General features: G+C 39.7%; 1 long non-coding RNA gene across 2 annotated transcripts in view; it reads right to left on the bottom strand.

The window, feature by feature from the left end:
* LOC103279589 (uncharacterized) overlaps window positions 1-21,507 on the bottom strand; it is a 111,746-nt gene that overhangs the window by 4,742 nt on the left and 85,497 nt on the right. Inside the window, exon 1 of one of the 2 annotated variants that reach the window (XR_506879.3) lies at window positions 13,782-15,354. The exons of the other annotated variant lie outside the window; for it this stretch is intronic. This is a non-coding gene — a long non-coding RNA (uncharacterized LOC103279589). Of the gene's footprint in view, window positions 1-13,781; window positions 15,355-21,507 lie in introns of those variants that run through there. 2 annotated transcript variants of the gene reach the window in all.

Raw genomic sequence — 21,507 nt, 5'->3', positions numbered from 1 at the left:
TGGCTTTTTTTGTGTGTGTGTGTCAGGAGCAACCTGAGTTGCTTCTGGGGTGAGAGAATTGGCCGTCTGCATGGACATTACCCAGGGGATGCCCGGATGTTTTGATGTTTTTACCATTCTTGTAGGAGGCTTCTCTCATGTCCCCGCATGGAGTTGGAGCTGATAGAGAGAGCTCATCCACACTCTCCCCGGGTGGGATTTGAGGTGGGATTCGAACCTGGCAGCCTTCAAGGTCAGCAACCCAGGTCAGCAACCCAACCTTCAAGTCACAAGGCTTTAATCCACTAGGCCACAGGGGCTCCTGTTTTGGCTGACTCAGGTGGATGGTGCTCATCTACATTTCTAAGCCAAAGAGCCGGTGTTGTCCATAGACACCTTCAAGCTCATGTGGCCAGCATGGCTGTATGGAGCACTGTTTCCTTCCCGCTGGAGTGGTACCTATTGATCTACTCACATTTGCATGTTTTGGAGCTGTTAGGTTGGCAGAAGCTGGGTCTAACAGCGGGAGCTCAACCCACTCCCTGGATTCGAACTGCTGACCTTTTGGTCAGCAAGTTCAGCAGCTCAGTGGTTTAAACTGCTGCACCACATGGTAAAATAATCAACCATTATTTATTTGGCAGAGTTGTGCTGAGTATGTTGTTTAATTCAGCTTTACAGCCTTGTTTCACTTCCAAAGCACTGGGCAGCTGTACTTCATCCATGTTCCTATTTTCACATTCTACCATCAGTTGTCCACATTTGCTTGGGTGAAGGGTACCAGACCCCTGTGAAAGTGAAAGATCACAAATAAAGATTGGTTTTAGCATCTTGACATTGTCCTCCTTTCTTCCTGTTACCTTATTTTTGGCCACTAACAAGATGCAAATTTCTTCAGGCAGAAAGCAAAGAGATGATACTGGAGTCCCTGTACTAAGCTGAGCAGACATGTCTGTCATACTTCAAAGTACCCAATTGATCTTGTACAGTTAGCAGTCTTTATTTGGCACCTGTTAATATTATGGGGCCCCTGATGGCACAGTGCGTTAAAGCGCTGAGCTGCTGAACTTGCGGACCAAAAGGTGCCAGGTTCAAATCCTGGGAGCGGAATGAGCACCCTCTGTTAGCCCCAGCTCCTGCCAACCTAGCAGTTCGAAAACATGCAAATGTGAGTAGATCAATAGGTATCGCTCCGGTGGGAAGGTAACGGTGCTCCATGCAGTCATGCCGGCCACATGACCTTGGAGGTGTCTACGGACAATGGCGACTCTTCGGCTTAGAAATGGAGATGAGCACCAACCTCCAGAGTCAGTCACGACTGGACTTATCGTCAGGGGAAAACCTTTACCTTAATATTATAGGTCTCTACATGTAACAGAGACACATCACCTTAATTCCATAGGTGTGGTCTTGCCAAGCAGAGGTAACTATCATAGACATGGGATAAGACTTTCACTAGCCTGAAAATTTCTACTTTCATCATGTTTTTTTATTTCCAACCAGTATTCTCCGCCTCTCTGTTTTGCCTGGAGTTGAGCCTAGAATGGTGATCACCTCCATGGATTAAACAAGAGAGCATGAGGCTCATCAATGAGACCTCGCCCTTCAAAGGGCTGATCAGAAACTAGGGAGCTGGCCCTTGTGTGAGTAGCATTATCTCTCCACTCCATCCCAACATTAAAAGATAGGGATCATAGTACACACAGTTGGAGCACATTCTAAGATATAATATGTCTAAGAAGTCAATCTCGTCATCCTTTTTACTGATCACCCCATTCTGACATATGCAGAGGTGACCATGACAAGGAAAAGGTGATGGCACTGGTGCTCACTCTGGACAGCAGATCAGGCTGAATCAGACCTGATCATGCAGCCCCAGCATACTCCATAGATTACAGCAAATTCTGGAATATCTTTCAACTTTGCTAAAAGCAGAGTAAAGTCAACTGAAAATCCCCATGATATGCATTATTTCAGGATTTTCGGGCTCATGTAAACAAGCCCTGTGTTTATACAGCCTTTTCACCATCCTTCCCTGCTTTCCTAATCTCTCTCTTTATATTGCTCTTTTCCTGATAGATCCTCATAAAAGGTAGGTCTGAGGGGACATTACAAGGAGACACAAGCTATAGAGATATAGCTATATGCCTGATGCATGTCTTCAAGACAGGATTTCAGCCTATGTTTTTTCTGTTCTTTGCTTTTAAAAAATAAAGGCTTCAAAATCTAATAGAGACCACAACTGCATCATAAAGCATATAGAGCAAAGAGAGTCAGATATAGTTATTTGTATTTTCTAGTGATTAATTCCAAATCCAACAGTGGTAAATCACAAATGCACATTATGTGTTTCTGTTGTTTCTACAGGCTCTTTTTTGACTTCGGTTCTAGAATTGCCTCTGGTTTTTTACATCTTTTTCTGCTGGAATCAATAATTCCAAACTGTCAGAACATGAGCAGTATTTTGTTTAACAGACGAAGCTAGGGAGGAATAGGCAAAAATAGACACTTTTTGTTCCAATATGAAATGCCCTGCATATATAACAGAATTACTTCAAGTAGTCCTCTGCTGTGTTGTTGTTTTAAGAAACAATATAACAGAAATGCATACTCTCCAACTGACCAAGCTAGATAGAGACAGTCCCAATTAATCTTCTGTCACCCACCTTTTCAACTCCTAATGTTCATATCCAGTAGATGGCTGTTGTTTTTAAGTACATAGCAAAAATGTCATTGTGATAGATGTGCATTGTGCATCAAAGTGCATTGTGCCATGAGGCTTTTTTTAGCTTGAGTCCAGCTGCATGATTAGCCACAGTACTACTTATAATTGACTTATATTATTGAGTAGCTTGTTGAGTGACTTTGGACCTGGGAGTGTCATCTTTAGGAGCTACTCATTTTAGATGGTCTTATCATGGGTTTTTCATGGTAACGTTCAAAAGGCGGGTTACTGTGCCTCCACTAACAAGTGTTAGCTGTAATGCTACTGCCATTATCTCCAAGATGTCCTATACCAGTGTCAAGTCCCACTACTACTGCTGCCCAGTAGCTGCTTGGCATATTTAGGACGTCACCACATTAAGTAGTGGATTTGCCACAACGAAGAACCAATCGCCCCACAGCCCACATTGTTTGGCTTCCCCCTTACCCCATCGCATGGGGGGAAGCATCTACCACCAGGCTTCCACCCGTTTTTCCTCATGAAACACAAGAAGCCCTCCATGTTGCTTCTTTGATGGCTTATAAAGTTTCCTCTTCACTTGTGCCATTGAGCCCCGCTGGAAGTAGATCTACATAGTGAGATAAGAGCCGGCAGGCTCAGTGGCTGAAGAGGGGTGAAAGCAACATAGGACAGGCAATTTTGCCCATATGATGAGGCCCTTAGTCTATCTCCTCAACTTTCTGACATGGGAGACACTAGCACTGTACCTGCCACATATCCTCTTGCCCCACAACTTAGCTGCTTGCCTCACAACAAACATCAAATTTTCAAATGCAAAAGATTTTATCTGTCTTGAAATGCTTATTGCCCTTTGTCCTAGGAAACAACATAATACATAAGGAAGTTGCTCTCTACTGTACTAGGAATAAGAAGGTTGGAAAGAAAAATCTAGTAGTGTTTGTCCTAGGCACATATACATGCTACCAAAGTGAAGATATACAGTGGTTAATTAGAAATACGTACAAACTTCATCCTCAGAGTACATAAGCATGTTTCTAATGTGTTGAGATATTATGCTGTTTAAGAGCCTAATGCCCAAATCATCCAAATACTGTATTTAGTTATACTATGCTTGTATGTTTGACCGTCCTCAGTAGAATCCAATGTTCCAAAACTTTCAGGACTCATCTAAATCCATAATAAATATTTCCTCTCATCCTTCCTTATCCCTCACCCCATTTCGCACAAAACCATTTTGTATGTGGGAGAAAATCTGATGTAGACAAAAGCAACACAATTGAGATGTAATATCTATTTTAGTCTGCATGTGAAAAGGTCTTGCAGAGTGTGCAGATGTGTAGACTTTATTGAAGGGCTCCCTTTCTTTGTGTCTAATTACGTCTCGGTTCTACTCTCCCAGTCCTGCTTACAGCCAGCTCAGGGAGGCCTTAAGCCAGCACAGGTGTGTGCTGAACTTCTTCCCCTAGCATTACACTCGGCTCCTGGCTTTAGTGCCAATTTTATGTACATTCTAGTACAGATGTGAGGAAGACCTCACCCTAGAACCCAAATTTCATTTACAGAAAGTTCTACCATTTGTACATTATGTGTACTTCAGCCCATTAAAGTGAGGCCTGAAAGATATACTTTTTGAAACTGACAACTCAGAATCATTCAACCAATATGCCCAATACATACATCATATGAGATGAACATACAGTGCATACATCAGCTGTAGGATTCAGCCAGAGAACTAAATTTAACTAGGAAGGAATTAGATCTTGAAAAGAATGGTAATTATAGGAGGCAGCACATAAAAGAGATCAATTCTGCTTTCCAGAAATCCAGTGACTGTGCGATCCATGCTCTACAGAACCAGTTCAGTCTTTAAATATGTTTTTGCTCTGTGCAGTGCCCGCCTATGCTTGTTTACTCAGCATAGGTACCATTGTGCTCTGTGGGATTCACATGTGTTAGAAGTGAGCATAAGCCTTAGATACTTTTCTTTTGGAGACAAAAAGAAAAAGACCTTTTGGCATCACCAGCATTCAGAGCCTGGGGTGCAATTTCAAGGCAGTTTCTGATTTATACACAGTGTGCAATTATTTTGGGTTGCTATGAGTATCTTGTTGAGCCCTGAGGCAAAATCCAGACTCCAAAAAAGCAGGTGCAACTTAGCTGAAATTTTGTAGGAACTGTTCTTTCTTTATTCATAAATACCAGGTTGTAATTTCAGCAGCAGAGCCCTTGATCATTGATAGGGGTTTTCAATGATTCATTGAAATGTTTCCCCTGTTAGACAGTCAGCCATTTGATTCATGAGTTTTAATATCGCTTACAATGGAAATGTTATTTTTCTTGAGTTATGGACTGACTGGTTTCAATCTGTGTTTGTTTTACACTGTATGACAGGCTTTGGCATATGTATGGATTCTCAATGTCACCTCTCTTCACTAAAAATATGTTTCAAAGACTGATAGAATTTGCCCCCCAGAAGCCATTTCATTGAAATTGTTTAGCCTGAAGTGAGAATGAACAGTGTTTAGATTACAAGTTGGAACAGGCAGGACCACACAAAACATTACACAAACAAGTTTTTGTTACGAGGATATGTAAATTGTGAACCTTTCAGAAATTGGATTTGAGTGAGAACATAGAAGACTGTTTGGATTTTATATGGAAAAATAAGTCATCTATGTGGAGAACATATATTATTGGCCCATTGTTCCAGAAACACGTATTTTGTTATTGCGTGAGTCATAGATGCTTGGAATACATCAATTCAGGAGGAAAAAATAAAAATATCTGCAACAGGAAGCCTTATTTTTTAATCAAAAATTTAAATAATGCATGTAAACATATCACGAGAAAAACTGTGGAATTATAAAAAAAAAACTACATAGAAATGTATCTATTTCCAGTTTACTAAATCAACTCAGCTTCCCACAAAATGTCTATGTTCTTCTGAGGCACATTTATGTTATAAATCTAGTTCACTGCCATGTGCACCAATTCAGGATAGAATGGGAAATAATACCATGCTTTCAATAAACATGTGATCAAATCTAAAATGTCCAAATGAACAGCATTTTAATAGTACAATTTTAGGTGACAAATCTATTTCATATTCCATTATTTATTTTGTAAGTCTCAGCCATGACTGCCAAAATGTATATGCTTAATATTTAAATAATTTACAATCACAGTTTGACATCTCCAACATCTATCATTTTATAAATCATCAATCTTTGTTAAGTGTGAAAAAGTCACATACCATCTATATTTACATTTATAAAGACGCTCTTTAAGATACGTTGAGATTACTTCCCTTACTGCATTTAACAAAGTCAATTCCAGCTATCCTTCCTTCAATTTCATTGAAAATAAAGAAATGATATTATCTTTAGCCTAATCAAATGATATTTTAAAAATGCAATCTATATATTATATCATTGCTTTCATTTAGTTTTTATAACTATAAAAGGCAAACCTCTGAACAAATCTTGCTGAGAAAACCCCTGATAGGTTCAGCTTACAGTCGTCATAAGCCAGGAACAACTTAAAGGCACACACCAACAAATTATTTCTTTTCCCTCTCTGAAAGCCACTTTGGGTCTCATTTTGGGAGACAGGGAACATAAAAATGAAATAAAATAAATCCTTTTTAAAAAACTCAGAATGTACAATTTTTGCTGGGCTGTTAGTCAAATTGTTTTACTTTTGTAAATTGCTGTGTACACTGATTTTGTTATAAGTAATACAGTAGAGTCTCACTTATCCAACAGAAACGGGCCGGCAGAACGTTGGATAAGCAAATATGTTGGATAATAAGGAGGGATTAAGGAAAAGCCTATTAAACATTAAATTAGGTTACGATTTTACAAATTAAGCACTAAAACATCATGTTACACAACAAATTTGGCAGAAAAAGTAGTTTAATACACAATAATGTTATGTTGTAATTACTGTATTTATGAATTTAGCACCAAAAATCACGATTTATTGAAAACATCGACTACAAAAATGTGTTGGATAATCCAGAACATTGGATAAGCGAGTGTTGGATAAGTGAAACTCTACTGTACTACTAGTAGTAATAACAACCACCACCACCATAATAATCTTGACAGAAATCTGGTCAGAATATATATAAAGAAAGAGAGTGTGGGCAATAGATTAGATGTATTCTAAGTGTGCAGGTCATACTGCATTTGAATTTGCAGAGACTGGGAAACTCTAGTTTCTGTCTGTAGGGACACCTTGAAAATGCCATTCTTTGAAAAGAAACGATTATCTCTTCACTCCAAAGAGCAGAGAATAATGTGAATCACCTGGATCCATTTGAATGAATTGTGGAATAGTTTTACATGGCATTCAACGATACAACCAGAAGTCTCAGGACACATGTTTGCTTGATGTGGAGCAGCACCCCTGATGTTAACAGAGCATACGATGCAGATTCCTGAATGTCAAACTGACTTCTTGGCATTTGGATGTGTTTTTTAAAAAAATAAATAAATAAAATAAAATGGTGCTATACCTTTGGGAAACTGCATTCTTGTCAAATGGCAACTTTGAAGTTTATTCATTTGCCCAAGGCATGTGCAATTATTCCTCAGTTGTTATAGGGCAGGGGTGAGCAACTCAAGTGGATACAAGGCCAATTTCCACCCAGGTACTGAACTGTGCTGAAAATGATACCTGAAATGTATTTGTTCAGGATGCTGTTTTGGCTTGGGGAGAGGTAGCAGCATGGAGGGGCGATTTAAAATAAATTGCTGCATTACTTATACTGTATGGAGGTGTTTTTCAGTGAAATAAAATCCTGAAAAATTGCAGTTTTAGGTGTTTTCTGTACATACAAGATGCCTGAGGAATTACTAAGGAATAAGGATCTTAGACGGTTGAATAAAGAGGATACTGTTTTTAGAATGTCAAACAAAGAATAAAACATCTTTTCCTTTGTTCACCATATCAAATTCATTTTGATGATTACAAAATGACCTTTGTCCCATCTGAGGTACACCCACTGTGTCAACGAGATTTGCATAAGTGTTCCATTGACTTTAGTGGGAACTCACTATGGCAGCTATTTATTTGTTTATTTATTTATTTACAGTATTTATATTCCATCCTTCTCACCCCAAAGGGGACTCAAACATTCAATTCCATTAGACATATGACATATAGACAGACATAGAGGCAATTTAACATTTTCTAGCTTCTGGCTTCATGAGGGTATGCTCGATTCCAGCCACAGGGGGAGCTGCCACTTCATCATCCACTTGTGACACCAAATCCTTTATGTAGTACTTCTTCATTACTTTCCTCATGCTGCTGGAAGTTTTATGATATCATAAATTAGTTAAATTATCCTCCCCGCATAAAGCGGTACCTATATTTTCTACTTGACAGATGCAACTGTCTTTCGAGCTGCTTGGGTCAATAGCAAGCTAGGCTATTAATGGTTGGGAGTTCAATCAGACCTGGGCTTCGATCTCATTGTTGTAGCCCAGCCTGATATTGGCCCCATTCATCCAGTTATTGTCCCTGCACCTGCTTTTCCAGAGGCACCTGCCTTGCCAGAGGAGTCTGGGTTTGGACCTGAGATGCAGCCAGAGCCTGCGATGCAGCCAGAGTTTGTTCCAGTGGATTCTGGGACCAGAGACAGAATGGTTGCAAGCAGGCATTTTGAATCACATTCCTCACAGCCGTCAAGGTCGGATCTCCAAGTGCCAGATGGACATTCTAGTTTGTATGTGGGAGTTGATACAGTGGAGAGATAATTAGTTTGACAGGAAGACAGCGATAACTCACTAGAGGAGGGGAAGGGAATTTTTGAGGAGGAGCAGACGGTTGCTTTTGAAGCAAAACAATAAGAAATCTTCTCATGGGAAAAAGACCTTGGATTTCCCTTTAAAAGGGTTGCTTTCCCTGACACAGCCAGAAGTGGTAATGCTGCTAATTCAAGAGAGGAAGATCTTTGTTCTGTGTTCCTGTGTATTCCTGCAGCCATGTATCTTGCTTCAAGTTCCAGCCTCGGTTTGGCCTTGAATCCAGTTGGATATTCCAGTGACTTTACCATTTGATTTCTATTCTAGTCAAGATCCTCACCTTGTGTTTCAACATTGACTTCATACCTTGGACCATCTTGGAGTTTAATCCTGCTTTCTAGTCTTGTTTCCTGTGGTTATCATTTGACTCATGCCTTGGAATTAATTTTGTTTGGACTATTCTTGATACCTTTCTTCAAGTACCTTGCTCTTGTGGATTTAAACCTATTTTACTGACTCTGAACTTTGTTTTGCTATTGCTTGCATATAAGCTTCAATAAACAGCTTGCTTGCTTATATTGTGGGCCTCCAGTGTGGTTTTGAGGTGCCTACGTATCCTAGGGGTGCAACGCTCATGAACTCTCAGTCAGTAGTGATTTATTGCAGCTGGCTAATAACCAGCTGTGCCACAGACCAACCCACTATAATGTGATAATTTTGACACTTAAAAAAGTGTGCAACTACAAAGTGTAGGAAAATCTGATGTTATTTCTTAGGTCATCTTATATTTAGAAATCTCTTTTAAAAAATCCTTTCAAACAGAATTAGGCTATACAAATAGAATCTTCTTTGGGGCAGGGCAGTCAGAAATAGACTCAGCTTGACCCGGCTGGTGTAGTCGGAGTGCCAAATGACCTGTTCATATTTACCAGCAAAGATTTTGACAAAAGAACAAGTATGCCAGCAATATTGAACAAAATGGAGGGGGGGGGAGAGTAATAAAGACAGCTAGCTGGAATAATATAATTTTATTAATTGTTAGAGAATGAAATCTGTATTAATTGCCATTTTGAAATAGATTGTTGTTGGTTCAGGCATCACATCAGGAGAAGAAAGGAAGGAAAAATTAGGAGTGAGCAGTCAGCTTCACAAACAAAGGGACATTCAGGACTCATTCAAGGCTAAATTTGGCCTGGGAAGTAGCTAGATAAAGATAAGACAGTTGCAAACTCTGTATAAACAATAGGACTCAGTCTGAAGAATCCTGGACATGCTCAGTGCGACAACTGGGAGGAACAAGAGCAGGAGGTGGAATTGGGAAGAGTTGTGAGGTGGGGCTAGGAGAGAGGTGTGTGTTTCTGTGTAATTTTCTGTACCCTGTAATGTTTGACATTTAGGTGCCATGTTAAAGTTAGCTGTGGTATGGAATTCATTTTAGGATTCTTGACAAAAGCAGAAGACATAAGTTTTAGAAAAACATGCATTTGGACCTTCCTGATTTAAGATCAAAGGTTTCCTGCAGCAAGGCTACCTGCTATAGCAGTGGTTTTGAGGGGTTGCCAAAAGAACTTCCATGATCACAATACTCTCTAAAAAGATCAGTTTTATACAACCCTTCAAGTACTTTTAACACTGCTATCTGCAGTTGACATATCCAAGGGGATATCTTGGATCAAACTGAAAAGTAAAATTGAAAGTACATTGATACATGGCATAAAGAAGTGGGATTAGAAGGAACAGGTAAGAAAAGGTAGGAAAATGTAAACAATTTATTTTCCTTCTTAGTAGACAATCGTGCCTCACTTTGTTACCAGACTCCAGACTTAATTTCTGGACTAACATGCAAGTGAGATTTAATTGTTCCAGGACATATAGGCCATGTGCCTTGATCTCCTTCTTGCCCAGCCTCAGAATGGGCACAATGGCTGGTGAAGGCTTTTGCAAGGATCAGAGGCATTTTGGATGAACAGAGGCCAGCAATCCAACATGTGGATTATGTGAAGATAAGCATGTGTCCATTTACCAGAAAAGAATACACCAAAAGCCTCTTATTAAAGTCAATAAAGCACAGCAAACATTTCTGGAATTGGTATTTGTACTTTGTTGGTTGAAGAAGAATGTAGACAAAAATTAAAGTCAGCTGAACAGAAAATGACTAACAGTTGCTTAAGTGCCGGAAAGAGCATTTACGTAGATGGGAAAATTGTGGAGTTTGAAAACAAGCATGTTCTACAGCTCGATTTCAGTTTGCTCACCATGTGTGCACTGCTGCAGCTGGATAAAAACTTCTAAGGGTTCTTTGTTGGTAAATTTACTACTGCTTTGAGAGCTTGGAAAACTACTTAATTTCATAAACTTACTAAAACATTTTTTCCAAGCTATGATTAGTTTGCATTATACAAATATACAAGTGTACTAGGAAATATATAAATTATTTTGTGGAACCAGGAGGAATCTTGTTTTTGCCATTTTGTATAAGGGACACAATTTTATTATGCCATTGTATAGTATGGGATGTGAGCACCTACCAGTTTTGGTGTCTGATGAGTGGCCTGAGAACAAATCCAGTGGATACCAAAAAATTTCAAATCTCCCACTCTATTATCTTTGGTGAATCACACACTCCTAGCTTTAGAAGAAGGCAATGGGAAACTTTCTCCAAAAACTTGTCAATAAAATCCAATGGTAGAATGCCATTACTTAGAATCGACTTTAATGTACATTACAACAACACAATTCATACAATGAGCACATCCATGCTCATGCAAATAGTAAAACTGCCACTGTGAAAAATCTGTATTTCAAGTTTTAGGGCTACAGAGTTATTGATCAACACAATATAGTTTCATTGAGGCCACTCTTTCCATCATACCATCAAATTTATCAAGCCCTGATTATGAGCAGATTCTGGAGCCCCTGGTGGCGCAGTGGATTAAACCTTTGTGCCAGCAGAACTAATGACTTGAAGGTTGGGTTGCTGACCTGAAGGTTGCTGGCAGAGTCAGCCCTAGGTATTTTTCAAGTGTAGGCGAACAGAATTTGCCCCCCCCCCCAACAATAACTGAAAAATAAAAGCGTTGGATAAGCAAAAATGTTGGATAATGAGGGATTAAGGAAAAGCCTATTAAACATTAATTACATTAAGATTTTACAAATTAAGCACCAAAACATCATGTTTTACAACAAATCAACAGAAAAAGCAGTCTCGACTGCGCCCCCGTATGTTTGGCGCCCAAAGCGACCTCTTAATTCGCCTCATTGTTGGACCGGCTCTGGTTGCTGGTTCAAATCCAACATGGAGAGAGTGTGGATGAGCTCCCTCTATCACAGTGGTTCTCAACCTGTGGGTTTCCAGATATTTTGGCCTTCAATTCCCAGAAACTGGTAAACTGGCTAGGATTTCTGGGAGTTGTAGGCCAAAACACCTGGGGACCCACAGGTTGAGAACCACTGCTCTATCAGCTTCAGCTCCATGCAGGGACATGAAAGAAGCCTCCCACAAGGATGGTAAAAACATCAAAAAAAATCCAGGCATCCCCTGGGTAACGTCCTCGCAGACAGCCAATTTCTCACACAAGAAGTGATTTGCAGTTTCTCAAGTGGCTCCTGACATGAAAAAAGCAGATTCTAACCATTAGTAGAATCCATTGATACTCTCAAGGGAAATATTACTGGCACCCAGCTTCAGTGAACACAGTGTCAAGTTTCTCAGACAGGTGACAAGTCTCATGGAAAACAGTTGAAATCTGGATTAATGGGGTAGGAGAAACTTTTTCAAATCCCAATAAACCAGACAAATATTAAGGGACCAATAGAAAAAATATTATCAGGAAAAATAGTTCATGAGTTTGCCTACAACTGTGTGTGTGTGTGTGTGTGTGTGTGTGTGTGTATAAAATAAAAATGCCAGAATCAAGCACATAGTTTAAGAATTTGTATCTGTAAGAGTTTGCATTCATTACCAACATAAGGGGAACTTCCACCATATTTTGAAATGCAAATGGTCAGCTGGCCAACTCTTTTCTGGACTGGTTTGGGAAAGAAAATCTAAGGAACAATGAAAGTACTGAAATGAAGTTGGGAGTTGGCAAAGGCTGAACTGTCCATCATGTTAAATTTTAATAAGGAGTAAAATTAGAGCTAGCTAAGTTGTTGAGTGTGTACTAAATTATGCCTCCAAGTTTAAGTAAATGCCAATCTGCAATTTAATAATATTTCACGGTATGATCTCACATTTTGAGAGAGGGTATGCTATCTACTTCTTTGTTGGAAGGTGTCATATGTTTCTGTTACCTTTGAAAAACACAATGGAAATACAGTGCCTCTGTCATCCTTCTCTTTGCACAGCCTCTAAAATCCTGCTCTAACATCCTATGCCAACTGAGCACAGTCTGCGGATACAAGGGGCATGTTTCTTTTCACTTGTTTCATTGACATTATGAGATGCCTGTCCCAGGAAACCAGCATTGTTGCCTCTGTTCTTTTTGATGGCCTCACCAAAACAGCCTAAAAAAAGGACCTTGGAGAAAAGATTATATGTTTCCTGGTTTCCATTATGTTTTCATAGTCCACAAATGATGTCTCTTGTTGGATTGCTTGTGTAAAATATTATCTTGATGTTGTTGCATGATTGTATTAGAAGTGTCTAAAAGTTAATTTGAGACACCCCCAACTACAGATGTCTTATCTGATTATGATGTTTTGGGTGATTATGTAATGTGTGTGGATGTATTTGCATTGGTTTTTTATTTTTGTAAGCCGCTTTGAGTCCCACCCACAGGAGAAAAGCGGGATAGAAATGAAATAATAATAATAATAATAATAATAATAATAATAATAATAATAAGAAGAAGAAGAAGAAGAAGAAGAAGAAGAATGATGTCACTTTGTAGTTAAACAACTTGAGTTTCCTCATTCAACAAGAAGTCCGGAAGTATCAGAAGCTACAAGCGGATCCTTAAGAAATTGTATAATACAATAAATGTAGAACCCTTCTATCAATATCAGAAAAGTATTTCCAACTTGTCTTGATAACTGGTGAGTTTGTTTGCCTCTACCTATTCTCTCAACCCATATCAAAGCACTTGCTAAGCATTCCACACCTTCCATGTGGAATGTAGGTAAAGCTGCATACTATTTCCATTTTGGTAACATTGTAGCCCAAACCTTTGGATGGCCTCTCCAACTTACAGAAGAAACAAGATGGAATTTTGAGATGCCTGCTGAAGTTTTTCCTTCTGCATGGGAAAAGGAACAGCATAAGATATGGCATGCATGGGTTAAAGCTGTTCCTCTGCTGTGGGTAGGTATAATGTAGAAAAGAAATATTCAAGCAGAAGCAGGCATGCTGATAAGGTACTCACAATTAGTCTTTTATTGCATCACGTCACAATCAGATCTAAAGGCATCTGATCACTCACTCTCCCTCCCTGCTTCTCAGTGTTCATTCTTTTTATCTTCCCCCAGCCCCACTCTTCACACACACCTTCACAATCACCCAGCTGACATTCATAAATATGGCTTGTGTCTCTTCCCCTTGGCTTAAGGGAGTATGTTTTCTTTATTCCAAGGGCAGGACCCCCTGACTTCCTCAAACTCTTACAGTACTCCACAGACCACGGGGCACAGGAAAACTGAGCATTCAAGTAGGATCAGAGCTCTCATAACACGGTGTTCCCAAATCCGTTCTAGCTAGGCAGTCCATAAAGATACTGTGGATAATGGTATCAAAAATAGTTCAAAGATACAACAGAACTAGTAGAATCATACACTCATTTATCATTCCAACTGATTCATAGAAAAGCTCATGTGTAGACAAGAATACCTTAATGTGAATTGCTGGAGTTAAGAGACATGGGCCTAGTCCAACTGCTAGCTGCAATTTAATCACTGTTGATTTACCCTTTATTCAAATGGTCTTCTCTCATCAGGACTATCAATTTTATTTAGACCATCAACTGCCAGATGATCAAAAATGTCACAAATCTGGAAGCAAGAGGTGCTATGTTGTTGTCTTGGATGACAAAACATGATATTGTTTGGGAGTGGGGAATATAGAAAGGGGAAGAAAGATTACAGTTTCATAATTGCATTAATTATCCCAGATGAAAAAAGGAGGAAACAGAAAACACACGAAACTACAAGATCAAAGACAGCTGCTTTGAAACCGCAAGCAGAGATAGAAGGAGACTTTTTCCCCCTCACAGCTAAACACGAGATCATAAGAAACCTAGTTGGCATGATACGCTGGCATTCTGTTCCTGCAATTAAGTACAGATTAGTGTTCCAAACATAATAAATAGAAACCCAGGAACAGTAACAGATATATTATATTTGGAACAATGTTTGGCTCTGGCAATACTCCTTTCCTACTGGAGTAATGCCAAGGTTAATCTAACATAATTGTTGCTATCTCCAGATTCTTCTTCTTTTAAATAAATAAAGCCGGCAGCCCTGGGGTTGTTGATATAACTCTGACATTAACAACCACAGAGCATGACTATATCAGATCTCATTCTTTCTGGATTAAGCAGCGGGTTACTGAATTACTCTGCCACTGTTAATGTGTTTTGCAGGAAGGTGGCAGAAACTCAGTGAAAGCCTTCGCTCTGAGTCCACTTAAGACTCATAAACTTGTGTGTGCGCAATTGATGTAAGCTTACACGCAAGAACCACTACCATTCTGATGTGTGGTAAGGAACAATGCTGAACATACCATACAGCAATCTACGTTGCCAACTAGAAACTTTACAAACCAGAGCCAGGTGCAAAATCCTGAAGGGTGGGTGTGATGATTGCCAAACACTAGGCACAGCAGCAGGGGAACTTGGCTCGGCTTCCCATGAGCCATGCACTAGGATGACCTACAGTGAAGAGATTCAAGGAGCTGATTTCAGAGGAAGCAGTGAAGAATCTTTTTTTTTATTAAACTGCTGAGAGTCAAAAACATTGACTGGAAATTGTTCAGAGATCAATCAATCTCAGTCTGATTTCTGGACCTTCCTTGTTGGAAACCAATTTAAGAGACTTCTGTTAAGATCAAAAAATGAAGCAATACAGGTCAGAGCTTCAAAATGTTACTTTTGGGATCACGAGCCTCAGACTCCCTCAACTAGCAAGGCCAGTGACCAAGGGGTTTATGGATTCTGGGAATTGTAGTTCAAGTAACTCTCTTTCCCCACATACACTAAATCCTATTGTTAATTTATTTGTTTTGTTGTTTTTATTGTTGTTGTTGTTTTTATTATCATCATATCTCATCTTTTTTTCTGAAAGGTGATTAGACAAAGACTAAAGAGAAGTAAAGCTAAAAACTTTTTGATAAATGATTAAATACAATTAAACAACTTATATTAAAATAACATTAATTTTAAGGAGTGTAAAACTATTTAAAATTATTTTCTGTAATAAGAAATGAAAAAGACAGCATCCCATCCCCCATTTTAAAAAAGGCTTCCCGCAGGCAATCTTTAAATCCATGCTGCAGGAAAAAAGGTGTTTGCAATGCTCACCAGTGAAAGGAAGGTGTGCAGGACTGCTTTACCCCTTCCCACAAAGAGAATCTCACAACCTGGGAGCAGCTACCGAGAAGACTCTTTCCTCTTTCCTCACCAGACTAGCCAATGACCGTACTGAGGCAGGGGGAAACCCTCCCCTCCGTCCCAATGAGAAGATGCCTATATCCAATTCATTGAATTTACCTGTGTGTTCACTGACCATTCTACAATTTATTCTATGGTTCTTGTCTAATTAAGACTAATAGGACTCTAGACTTATACCAAGTTGAATTATTTGTCCATCTCGCCTCTTGGCAGGCACCATATAGTCTGTGGGTTGCCCTGCTATTGGTTTATTTTTGAGGCACCTGGGCAACCCTCTCCTGCTAAAAAAATACACTTTGCTCTAAAAAGGGACTTTCTGCTTCAGGATTAGTTGTTTTCTCTTAAAGCACTGATTCTCAACCTGTGGGTCCCCAGGAGTTTTGGCCTACAACTCCCAGAAATCCCAGCCAGTTTACCAGCTGATAGGAATTCTGGGAGTGGAAGGCCAAAACATCTGGGGACCCACAGGATGAAAACCACTGTCTTAAAGCAAAGTGTAAGGCCTTGCCTTAGAAAGTATGTGAAGGTGTCTTTCCCTACTTCACTGTATTTTTTTCAAAACCAGAAGTGACGGGCAGACGCAATGGGAGGAATCTCTCAATAATCTGCCTTTTCATCAAACCCATCATTCATTCATTCATTCATCTCTCTTATATTATTATCAAATGTACCAATTAAACTTATTTAGCCCCTATTCTTCCCTGTTGCAATGTGCAGTGGTATGTCTCTAACGCCAGGGCATCAAAGCCATTAAAGCCTTTCAGCTAGTATATTGCTCAGGAAAATGTACTATGGATTGAGTACCCCTTATATGAAATGCTTGGGGCAAAAGGTGTTCTATATTTTGGATTTCCTCCCCAGATTTTGGAATACTTGAATATAAATAATAAGATATCTTGGAGATGGGATTCAAGTCTTAACATGAAATTCATTTATGTTTCACTTTAAACAAATTATTTTAAAAAATAATTGTGCAAATTAAACAACATTTGGGTATATTGAACCTTCAAAAAAGAAAGGTGTCACTATATCAGCCACTCATGTGGAAGATTTTGGATTTTGGAATATTATTGATTTTTTAATTCCAGATAGTCGGTATGATCATGGAATGGGTAAGTGATTTTATGCATTCTAATTATGTTTACTATCTCTTTCTCTCAATAGTAAATTCATATTTCAAATAGATTCTTGGTCTCTACTAATGTTATCTTAATGGACTGTAATAGCATTACATTTGCTGCTCTTATTCTATGCTAACACTATCTTAATTAAAAAGAACTGTATTACATATTATTACATATTGATACAATATAATATTGCATCAACTAATAAATCTGGCTATTACAGAAATCAGCTGCATTGGATAACAATATTATAATTAAAAACAGAGCTGGGACTGAATGTTCAGACTAAAGAGAGTAAGCTGCACAGACAGAAAAGGAATGGAAACACCCTTTAGCTTTGAATGTTCTGAAGCATAAAATACAGATTTTTGTGACTGTCTTAATGCCTAAATATTTATAACAGGGGTCAAAGGCTTTTTGTTAAATGTCAAAGTTGGTTATATTAAGCATTCCTTGACATGATCTATCAGAGCTCTGCATATGTTTTTAATGAATGATGACTCCACTTCCTCCGCAAGGGTTTTGGCCTGGAGCCAATAGTTGGGAAATGCTTCAAGAAAGAAGAGAAGAGAATAATAAACAGCTTCTGACTATTTTAAAAGATTTTTTATGTATTACGTATTTTTCTCTTGGATTTAGACAGTTGATGAAAAATAGATACAGATATATATATCCCACCATGGCACTACCTTTCTGTTATGGTGGGATTTCATGCTCATGTAAGGCAAGAGGCTATGTTGATGGCAGCAGGGTTATTGCCTCCCAAGTCTGTCAGGCTTTTGCTGAGGAGCCAGACTGGATGTGCCAAACAGCTACTGGGCAGCAGTGGCAGTGAAGGGTGACACTGGCAGAGATCTCCCAGACACAATGTCAGTGGCACCATAGCTAACACTTCATAATACTATACAGGAGGAGGCATGGCAATACTTTTTGAATGTCTGTTACCAAGAAAACTCTATGATGCAACAATTCAAAATGAAAAAATGATTTGCCATCTGTGGTATAGCTGGTAGGGATGTACAATTCAGCTAAACCCCAATCTGTTTTCAGTGATCCGAATTTCAGTTTTTCGGGAACTTCCTGAATTTAGGAGAACTGAAATCCATTTTTCAATCCAGCAACTGAAGGATCCGGGAAGATCTGGCCCATTGGCGGCAATAGGGAACTTATGAGGCTCCCCTTTCCGTAATTTTTAGGGCATCAGTCTTAAGAACCTCCCCCTCCCCCCCCTCTTTTCTGGGATCTGTTCTTATATCCTGGATTAAAAGCATCAGGTTTAAGAAACCAGCCTTTCTGGTATTGTTTGCCCTCAACACCCTTTCAATGAAGCTGAGTTCAACATTTATTTCAATGGGAGCCAAACCATCTGAAGGAGCATTAGCCATTCTTTAAAAAAGATATACATTACTTCCTCATTTTATGGCGGCTTTAAAAATGGTAAGATATCTCTATTCCACTTTTGAAGCTTGCCTCGTGTGAAGGGCACCATCAGTGGCAGTTTCTTAAGTATGTAGAAAGTAAACTGCTTATTTATTGCTGAGGAGCCCCTAGTGGCGCAGTGGGTCAAACCCTTCTGCCGACAGATTTGATGACTTGAAGGTTGGGTTGCTAACCTGAAGTTTGCTGGTTTGAATCCAAACCGGGGAGAGCGTGGATGAGCTCCCTCTATCAGCTCCAGCTCCATATGGGGACATGAGAGAAGCCTCCCACAAGGATGGTAAAACATCAAAACATCTGGGTGTCCCCTTGGCAATGTCCTTTCAGACAGCCAATTCTCTCACACCAGAAGCAAATTGCAGTTTCTCATGTCGCTCCTGACACACACACAAAAAAAATGCTATTTGAGTCAAAAAGCAAGGCAAACCATGCAGAACTGCGAGCGGCACTGAGAATTTAGATCACCGTACTGTCTCTCAGAAGCCTGCTCGCAACAGAAAAATGGAAGCCCAGTTTGGCTGAAAGACACATCATGGCTTTCTTCTGTTTTGGTTGGCTTAACAGGCAGGGCTCATAGGGAAACCCCGTGCGGGTGCGCAGGTGCCTCTCTGTGTGCCATACATAGCTGAAAGAAACAGAAAGCAGTCATTTTTGGCAGCCACGTGGTCTGTTGTGGCTGGAAAAAAATGGTGGTGGAGCCTGTGCTGGGATGGCTGGCCAAACCAGCTGGAGCCCATTTTTCAAAATGGATCCATGCACAACCATAGTAACTGGGAGAAGAACAAAATGAGAGTACTGCCACCTACAATACAAATTCTCCATTACTTCAATGTTAGAAATTTGAGGACTGACCATTACTTTGCCCTTGCTGCCTGGATTGGATCTTTCCTTTCTGCAAGATGAGCTCACAGAAATGGGATGATCACACTAGAGGTAAGAAATATATGAGGGCTATCCAGAAAGTAGATTACGTTTTGGAATTAAAAATGAACTAAGTATAGGAGAAAACATTTACCATATGCAGTTGAAAGCCACACCCAAATACCACTTCTCAACATAGTCGCCATTCAAATCTAGGCACTTATCATAGCAATGAATGAGCTTGGCAACTCCTTCCCCACAAAACCGTCCTGGATCTCTCTTCTAAGGTTTTGCAAATGCTTGCAAACGATGTTGGCAAGGAAGGTTATGGCAACGGTTTTTTGAGACAGGAAAGATGTGCTTCTTGTGGACTTCCTGGAACAAGGCATGACGATAAACTCAGAAAGGTATTGCCAAACTTTGCGAAACCTTAGAAGAGTGATCCAGGATGAGCATGGGGGTAAGTTAAGCGCAGGGATTTTGCTGTTTCATGGGGACACCCAGCCCCACATGGCAGGTCACACACGTGAAGTTCTGGGGTCTTTTGGGTGGGAGTTGTTTCCTCATCTGCCGTGCAGTCCAGGCCTTGCACTGAGCGACTACCACTTGTTTCCAACAATGGGGAGGGGGTGGCTGGCAACGCAGCGTTTTGGCGACGATGCACAGCTGCGGGAAGGGGTGACCAGCTGGTTGGGGATGCAAGCGGCAGAGTTTTGTGGGGAAGGAGTTGCCAAGCTCATTCATCGCTATGATAAGTGCCTAGATGAATGGCGACTATGTTGAGAAGTGGTATTTAGGTGTGGCTTTCAACTGCATATGGTAAATGTTTTCTCCTATACTTTGTTCATTTTTAATTCCAAAACATAATCTACTTTCTGGATAACCCTCATATATGATTCCCCCTCATCTCTCTAGCCTCCTGAGAAGCAACACCAAGCTGTTCAGATATCTTCTTGAACAGTTTTAGAAGAGTATGCTGAGTAGATGAAAATTATCTTGCATCTTTTGGCAGGGATCCTATGCTCAATGTTAAAATTTTCCTTAAAGAGAAAGAGCTTTCCATTCATGGAAGGATCACTCTGGTTTCAGTCCAGAGTAATTTAAAATGACTTGACCCTGATTCTCAAAGTAAAAATGAAAAAGTACAGTCCAGTCTGAAGAATCTTTCAGATATTTTTATATGATAGTCATGTTTGAACTATATGAAACCATCAAGGATAGGAAAGGATTCCCTGGCCTGGATTTAGCTGGAAAATGCTAAGAGGGAAAGCAGATGTTGAAGACAAATGCATCTAATGAAGCCCCAATGGTGTTTTATTCATACAGACCAAATGAACCCAAACATTGGAAGTCTGTGACATTCTGTACTGCTCATGTTTTTATGTATTTCTTGTTCATGTAACATCTTTATCACAATACATTTGGGGCTTGATTCACCAAATAACAGCACACACATTTTTTTTTTAGAAAAAACATTCTTTCTTAAACAAATTGTTACCTGAAATGAGGGACACAATAATGGTATCAACTGCACAAACTAATAGAAATTGTTATTATATATTGAAAAGAAATATCTATATTCACCCAAGGTTACTAAGTGGGTTCCCATGGCCAAATGGGGAATGGGATTGTGGTGTCCAGAGTCAACATTCACTACACCATGATTAATTATATGAAATGATTGAAAGCAATTCACAGCAAGCCCAATGTTGTTAGTGCTAGCTAAAAACTGTGGGCCTTTCTAAGGTGAAGGTAAAGGTTTTCCCCTAACATTAAGTCTAGTCGTGTCTGACTTTGGGGGTTGGTGCTCATCTCCATTTCTAAGCCGAAGAACTGGCATTGTCCATACACAGTTCCAAGGTCATGTAGCCATCATGACTGCATGAAGCTCCTTTAACTTTCCACAGGAGCGGTACCTATTGATCTACTCACATTTGAATGTTTTCAAACTTCTAGGTTGGCAGAAGCTGAGACTAATAGCAGGAGCTCACCCCCATTCCCTGGATTCGAACCACCGACCTTTTGATCAGCAAATTCAGCAGCTCAGAGGTTTAATCCGGTGCACC

Source organism: Anolis carolinensis, chromosome 2, assembly GCF_035594765.1.
Source record: "Anolis carolinensis isolate JA03-04 chromosome 2, rAnoCar3.1.pri, whole genome shotgun sequence".
NCBI classification, from domain to species: Eukaryota; Metazoa; Chordata; class Lepidosauria; order Squamata; family Dactyloidae; genus Anolis; species Anolis carolinensis.
This window is presented reverse-complemented; position numbering and strand designations above follow the sequence as displayed.